The sequence below is a fragment of the Salmo salar genome, unplaced genomic scaffold (assembly GCF_965601325.2).
Source record: "Salmo salar unplaced genomic scaffold, fSalSal1 ptg000206l, whole genome shotgun sequence".
Lineage (NCBI taxonomy): Eukaryota > Metazoa > Chordata > Actinopteri > Salmoniformes > Salmonidae > Salmo > Salmo salar.
The window spans coordinates 1,258,374-1,265,362 of record NW_027675329.1 but is presented as its reverse complement, the minus strand read 5'-3'; positions in this window follow the sequence as shown (position 1 = coordinate 1,265,362).

Genomic DNA, 6,989 nt, shown 5'->3' with positions numbered 1-6,989 from the left:
TGTGTCCTGTGAGTGTGTGTGTGTGTGTCCTGTGAGTGTGTGTGTCCTGTGAGTGTGTGTGTGTCCTGTGAGTGTGTGTGTGTGTGTGTCCTGTGTGTGTGTCCTGTGTGTGTGTGTGTGTGTCCTGTGTGAGTGTCCTGTGTGAGTGTGTCCTGTGTGTGTGTCCTGTGTGTGTGTCCTGTGTGTGTGTGTGTGTGTGTCCTGTCCAGGACACACACACACACACACACACACACACACACACACAGGACACACACACAGGACACAAACACACACAGGACACAAACACACACAGGACACAAACACACACAGGACACAAACACACACAGGACACACACAGGACACACACAGGACACACACATGGTAAGAATATTTGTCTGCGTTCAGTGTTTGTGTCCAGATTGTGTGTCCAGTTTGTGTGTGTGTGTGTTTGTGTCGTGTGTGTGTTTGTGTCCTGTGTGTGTTTGTGTCCTGTGTGTGTTTGTGTCCTGTGTGTGTGTCCTGTGTGTGTGTCCTGTGTGTGTGTGTGTGTGTCCAGTGTGGTTGTCCAGTGTGTGTGTTTATGTGTCCTGTGTTTCACACAGACACACACAAGACAATCACACACACACACACACACTGGACACACACACACACACACACAACCTTGTCCAAGTGGTGGTAAGAATGTTGGTATTAACCAGCCTGAAAAGTCAAACATGTCTGATATGAACATTGACATAAACCCTCTACATACTTGAGTTTCTCCAGTCTGCAGTGTGGATCCTCCAGTCCAGCAGAGAGCAGTCTGACTCCTGAGTCTCCTGGGTGATTGTAGCTCAGGTCCAGCTCTCTCAGGTGTGAGGGGTTTGACCTCAGAGCTGAGACCAGAGAAGCACAGCCTTCCTCTGTGACTAGACAGCCTGACAGCCTGCAAAGAGTCAAATCATATTAAAATCACACTGCTATTCTTTGGTGGTGAAAATAGTGGCAGTATATTTCTTCAACATATTCAGATATATCAGTGTCCTGAAACCTTCCATATCTATTCATAAATTAATGTATCATATTATAAATTACAAATGATCAAAGTTTTGCATGCAGATAGAAACATGTATTTTTATTTGAGGATATTTTCATACATATCTGTTTCACCATTTAGAAAAATAAAAGCACTTTATCTATCTAGTCCCCCTATTTAACCTGTTAGGGCTCGGGGGCAGTATTGACACGGCCGGATAAAAAACATACCCGATTTAATCTGGTTACTACTCTTACCCAGTAACTAGAATATGCATATCATTATTGGCTTTGGATAGAAAACACCCTAAAGTTTCTAAAACTGTTTGAATGGTGTCTGTGAGTATAACAGAACTCCTATGGCAGGCAAAAACCTGAGAAGATTTCATGCAGGAAGTGGCCTGTCTGACAAGTTGTGTTTCATCTTGGCTCTTTTTATTGAAGACTGAGGATCTTTGCTCTAACGTGACACTTCCTACGGCTCCCATAGGCTCTCACAGCCTGGGAAAAAGTTGAACGATATCGAGGCAGGCTCTGGCTAAAACACTTTATCGCTTTTGGCAAGTGGCCACTCAGAGTACTATGGGCTTAGGCGCGTGCCCGCGTCGACCGAATGCTTTCTTTTCCTTTGTCTGTTTATCTAAACGCAGATTCCCGGTTGGAATATTATCGCTTTTTTATGAGAAAAATGGCATAAAAATTGATTTTAAACAGCGGTTGACATGCTTCGAAGTACGATAATGGAATATTTAGAATTCTTTTGTCACGAATTGCGCCATGCTCGTCACCCTTATTTAGCCTTTAGGATAGTGTCTAGAACGCACGAACAAAACGCCGCTGTTTGGATATAACGATGGATTATTTTGGACCAAACCAACATTTGTTATTGAAGTAGAAGTCCTGGGAGTGCATTCTGACGAAGACAACAAAGGTAATAACATTTTTCTTATAGTAAATCTGACTTTGATGAGTGCTAAACCTGCTGGGTGTCTAAATAGCTAGCCCTGTGATGCCGGGTTATCTACTGAGAATATTGCAAAATGTGCTTTCACCGAAAAGCTATTTTAAAATCGGACATATCGAGTGCATAGAGGAGTTCTTTATCTATAATTCTTAAAATAATTGTTATGCTTTTTGTGAACGTTTATCGTGAGTAATTTAGTAAATTCACCGGCAGTGTTCGGTGGGAATGCTAGTCACATGCTAGTCACATGCTAATGTAAAAAGCTGGTTTTTGATATAAATATGAACTTGATTGAACAAAACATGCATGTATTGTATAACATAATGTCCTAGGGTTGTCATCTGATGAAGATCATCAAAGGTTAGTGCTACATTTAGCTGTGGTTTGGGTTTATGTGACATTATATGCTAGCTTGAAAAATGGGTGTCTGATTATTTCTGGCTGGGTATTCTGCTGACATAATCTAATGTTTTGCTTTCGTTGTAAAGCCTTTTTGAAATCGGACAGTGTGGTTAGATTAACGAGAGTCTTGTCTTTAAAATGGTGTAAAATAGTCATATGTTTGAGAAATTGAAGTTTTTGCATTTTTGAGGTTTTTGAATAACGCGCCACAGGATTACACTGGCTGTTACGTAGGTGGGACGATTTGGTGCCACCTGCCCTAGAGAGGTTAAAGAAGTCATATGGTTCCTGACCAATTCACTCATAGTGTATTAAATTAGTCAAAAGTTTACTATTTGGTTCCATATTCTTTGACTGCAATGACTACATCAAGCTTGTGACTGCCATGATTGAGAAAGATCATGAACAATAATTAGTGAGAAAGTTACAGAGGCTTCAACAAAACCTGCTAACCTCTCACCATTACCAATAACAGAGGATACAACAAAACATGCTAACCTCTCACCATTACCAATAACAGAGGCTACAACAAAACATGCTAACCTCTCACCATTACCAATAACAGAGGATACAACAAAACATGCTAACCTCTCACCATTACCAATAACAGAGGATACAACAAAACATGCTAACCTCTCACCCTTACCAATAACAGAGGCTACAACAAAACATGCTAACCTCTCACCATTACCAATAACAGAGGCTACAACAAAACATGCTAACCTCTCACCATTACCAATAACAGAGGCTACAACAAAACATGCTAACCTCTCACCATTACCAATAACAGAGGATACAACAAAACATGCTAACCTCTCACCATTACCAATAACAGAGGCTACAACAAAACATGCTAACCTCTCACCATTACCAATAACAGAGGCTACAACAAAACATGCTAACCTCTCACCATTACCAATAACAGAGGCTACAACAAAACAAGCTAACCTCTCACCATTAGCAATAACAGAGGCTACAACAAAACATGCTAACCTCTCACCATTACCAATAACAGAGGCTACAACAAAACATGCTAACCTCTCACCATTACCAATAACAGAGGCTACAACAAAACATGCTAACCTCTCACCATTACCAATAACAGAGACGACAACGAAACACTTGTTGACCAACTACAGGAATACTAACCTCAGAGTCTCCAGTCTGCAGTGGGGATTCCCCAGTCCAGCAGAGAGCAGCTCCACTCCTGAATCCTTCAGGTCATTGTTACTCAGGTCCAGCTCTCTCAGGTGTGAGGGGTTTGAACTGAGAACTGAGGCCAACACTTTACAGGATGTGTCTGTGAGTTTACAGCCAGTGAGTCTGCCAACACAGAAGAAATACAATGACAGACACTTTGTATTAAAATGATACGCTTAGCTTCCTCTGTTTACGCTGTTACCCGTTTACAAATAATGTGTTGGGTTTGACCTCAGAGCTGAGACCAGAGAAGCACAGCCTTCCTCTGTGACTAGACAGCCTGACAGCCTGCAAAGAGTCAAATCATATTAAAACCACACTGCTATTCTTTGGTGGTGAAAATAGTGGCAGTATATTTCTTCAACATATTCAGATATATCAGTGTCCTGAAACCTGCCATATCTACTCATAAATTAAAGTATCATATTATAAATTACAAATTATCAAAGTTTTTCCTGCAGATAGAAACATGTATAGTACAAATATTTGAGTAGACTGACCAGACCAGTTTAAAAGCAGTATCAGTCAAAAGACAGACAGTGAGGTATCAGATTTAGATTGTATTGAGTATACAGTCCACACCATATCTATTTTGACAGTGAAGATAACATTTTAAATGTGGCTCTAAACTCCAACATTTTGGATTTCAGATCAAATGTTTCATATGAGGTGACTGTATATAATCCTCCTGTGAATGATAGTTTTTGCCTGCCTCACTAATGATGCCTTTTGCCGTTTCCCTGCCTGTACTGTTGCCTTTTTGGACCCCCTGTGTATGACCTTCTGCCTGCCCCTGGACCCAGCTACCTGCCTCCTCCTGTGGTCCTTTACAATAAACACCTGCTGAGCCCTGCGCTTGAAACCAGCTCTCTGTCTCCCATCGTGTTCATTACAGATGGTGACTGGAGTCATTTTATTTACAAGTGAGTAGATAACATGTTTCTAAACACTACTAAAAGCATCCTGATGATGCCATGATTAAGAAAAATCATGAATGAATCATGAATAATAGTGAGAAAGTTACAGAAGCTACAACAAAACATGCTAACCTCTCACCATTACCAATAACAGAGGATACAACAAAACATGCTAACCTCTCACCATTACCAATAACAGAGGCTACAACAACACATGCTAACCTCTCACCATTACCAATAACAGAGGCTACAACAAAACATGCTAACCTCTCACCATTACCAATAACAGAGGCTACAACAAAACATGCTAACCTCTCACCATTACCAATAACAGAGGCTACAACAAAACATGCTAACCTCTCACCATTACCAATAACAGAGGCTAAAACAAAACATGCTAACCTCTCACCATTACCAATAACAGAGGCTACAACAAAACATGCTAACCTCTCACCATTACCAATAACAGAGGCTAAAACAAAACATGCTAACCTCTCACCATTACCAATAACAGAGGCTACAACAAAACATGCTAACCTCTCACCATTACCAATAACAGAGGCCACAACAAAACATGCTAACCTCTCACCATTACCAATAACAGAGGCTTCAACAAAACATACTAACCTCTCACCATTACCAATAACAGAGACTACAACAAAACATGCTAACCTCTCACCATTACCAATAACAGAGGCTACAACAAAACATGCTAACCTCTCACCATTACCAATAACAGAGGATACAACAAAACATGCTAACCTCTCACCATTACCAATAACAGAGACTACAATAAAACATGCTAACCTCTCACCATTACCAATGTATTTATTTATAAGCACCTCACATTGTGGTTACTCACTACATGGTAGATATTCCCTCAGCGAAGTATGGCAGTTCCATGCAGGTTTCCTCACCAAGTCCAAGGCAGCACAGCTACCCATGCAGACAGTACTCCTTAGTAACCGATATCCCCATGGCAACACGAACTCGTTAAGCTTCCCAAGCAATTATCTCCCGGTGTCACACGATGCTAGGCTAACCTCTAGCTGGCTAATACCTCCACAACGAGACGGTAGCTTCAGTCTTTACTAAGTTTTAGCTAAATTATAACAACTCTTTTATTAAATAAAACATGTATTTCCCTTCATGTCTTAGTAGCTATGGGTTTTGTTGTAGTTCTGTCGTCTTCTTTTATAATTTTTCTTCACCAACCGTCCTGAGGTAAAACGTCCATCCTTTCATCAACGTCTTTTTCCCTCCCGTTAACCAGGTCAACTCCCATTGGCCACAACTTAACAAGCGACCTTATTGGTCAAAACGTAAACTTCAAAGTAAAACAAACTATTCACTTATACATTAAATAAATATTTCTTCAAAAAGCATAATGCATTAACAACATTACAGTTTAGGAGAAATTCAATCATCTTTTAAATATAATACCAATTAATTATAACAAATAAACTCAATACTTGGTTCAAACAAGGGTATTACACAAACATACAGTCAATAATACAGTAGAAAATAAGTCTATATACAATGTGAGCAAATGAGGTGAGATAAGGGAGGTAAAGGCAAAAAAAGGCCATGGTGGCAAAGTAAATACAATATAGCAAGTAAAACACTGGAATGGTAGACATGCAGTGGAAGAAAGTGCAAAGTAGAAATAGAAATAATGGGGTGCAAAGGAGCTAAATAAATAAATACAGTAGGGGAAGAAGTAGTTGGGCTAAATTATAGATGGGATATGTACAGGTGCAGTAATCTGTGAGCTGCTCTGACAGCTGGTGCTTAAAGCTAGTGAGGGAGATAAGTGTTTCCAGTTTTAGAGATTTTTGTAGTTCGTTCCAGTCATTGGCAGCAGAGAACTGGAAGAAGAGGCGGCCAAAGGAGGAATTGGCTTTGGGGGTGACCAGTGAGATATACCTGCTGGAGCGCGTGCTACAGGTGGGTGCTGCTATGGTGACCAGTGAGCGGAGATAAGGGGGGACTTTACCTAGCAGGGTCTTGTAGATGACCTGGAGCTAGTGGGTTTGGCGACGAGTATGAAGCGAGGGCTAGACAACGAGAGGGTACAGGTCGCAGTGGTGGGTAGTACAGTGGGGGAAAAAAAGTATTTGATCCCCTGCTGATTTTGTACGTTTGCACCCTGACAAAGAAATGATCAGTCTCTAATTTTAATGGGAGGTTTATTTGAACAGTGAGAGACAGAATAACAACAAAAAATCAAGAAAAACGCATGTGAAAATATTATACAATTATTTGCATTTTAATGAGGGAAATAAGTATTTGACCCCTCTGCAAAACATGACTTAGTACTTGGTGGCAAAACCCTTGTTGGCAATCAGAGGTCAGACGTTTCTTGTAGTTGGCCACCAGGTTTGCACACATCTCAGGAGGGATTTTGTCCCACTCCTCTTTGCAGATCTTCTCCAAGTCATTAAGGTTTCAAGGCTGAAGTTTGGCAACTCAAACCTTCAGCTCCCTCCACAGATTTTCTATGGGAT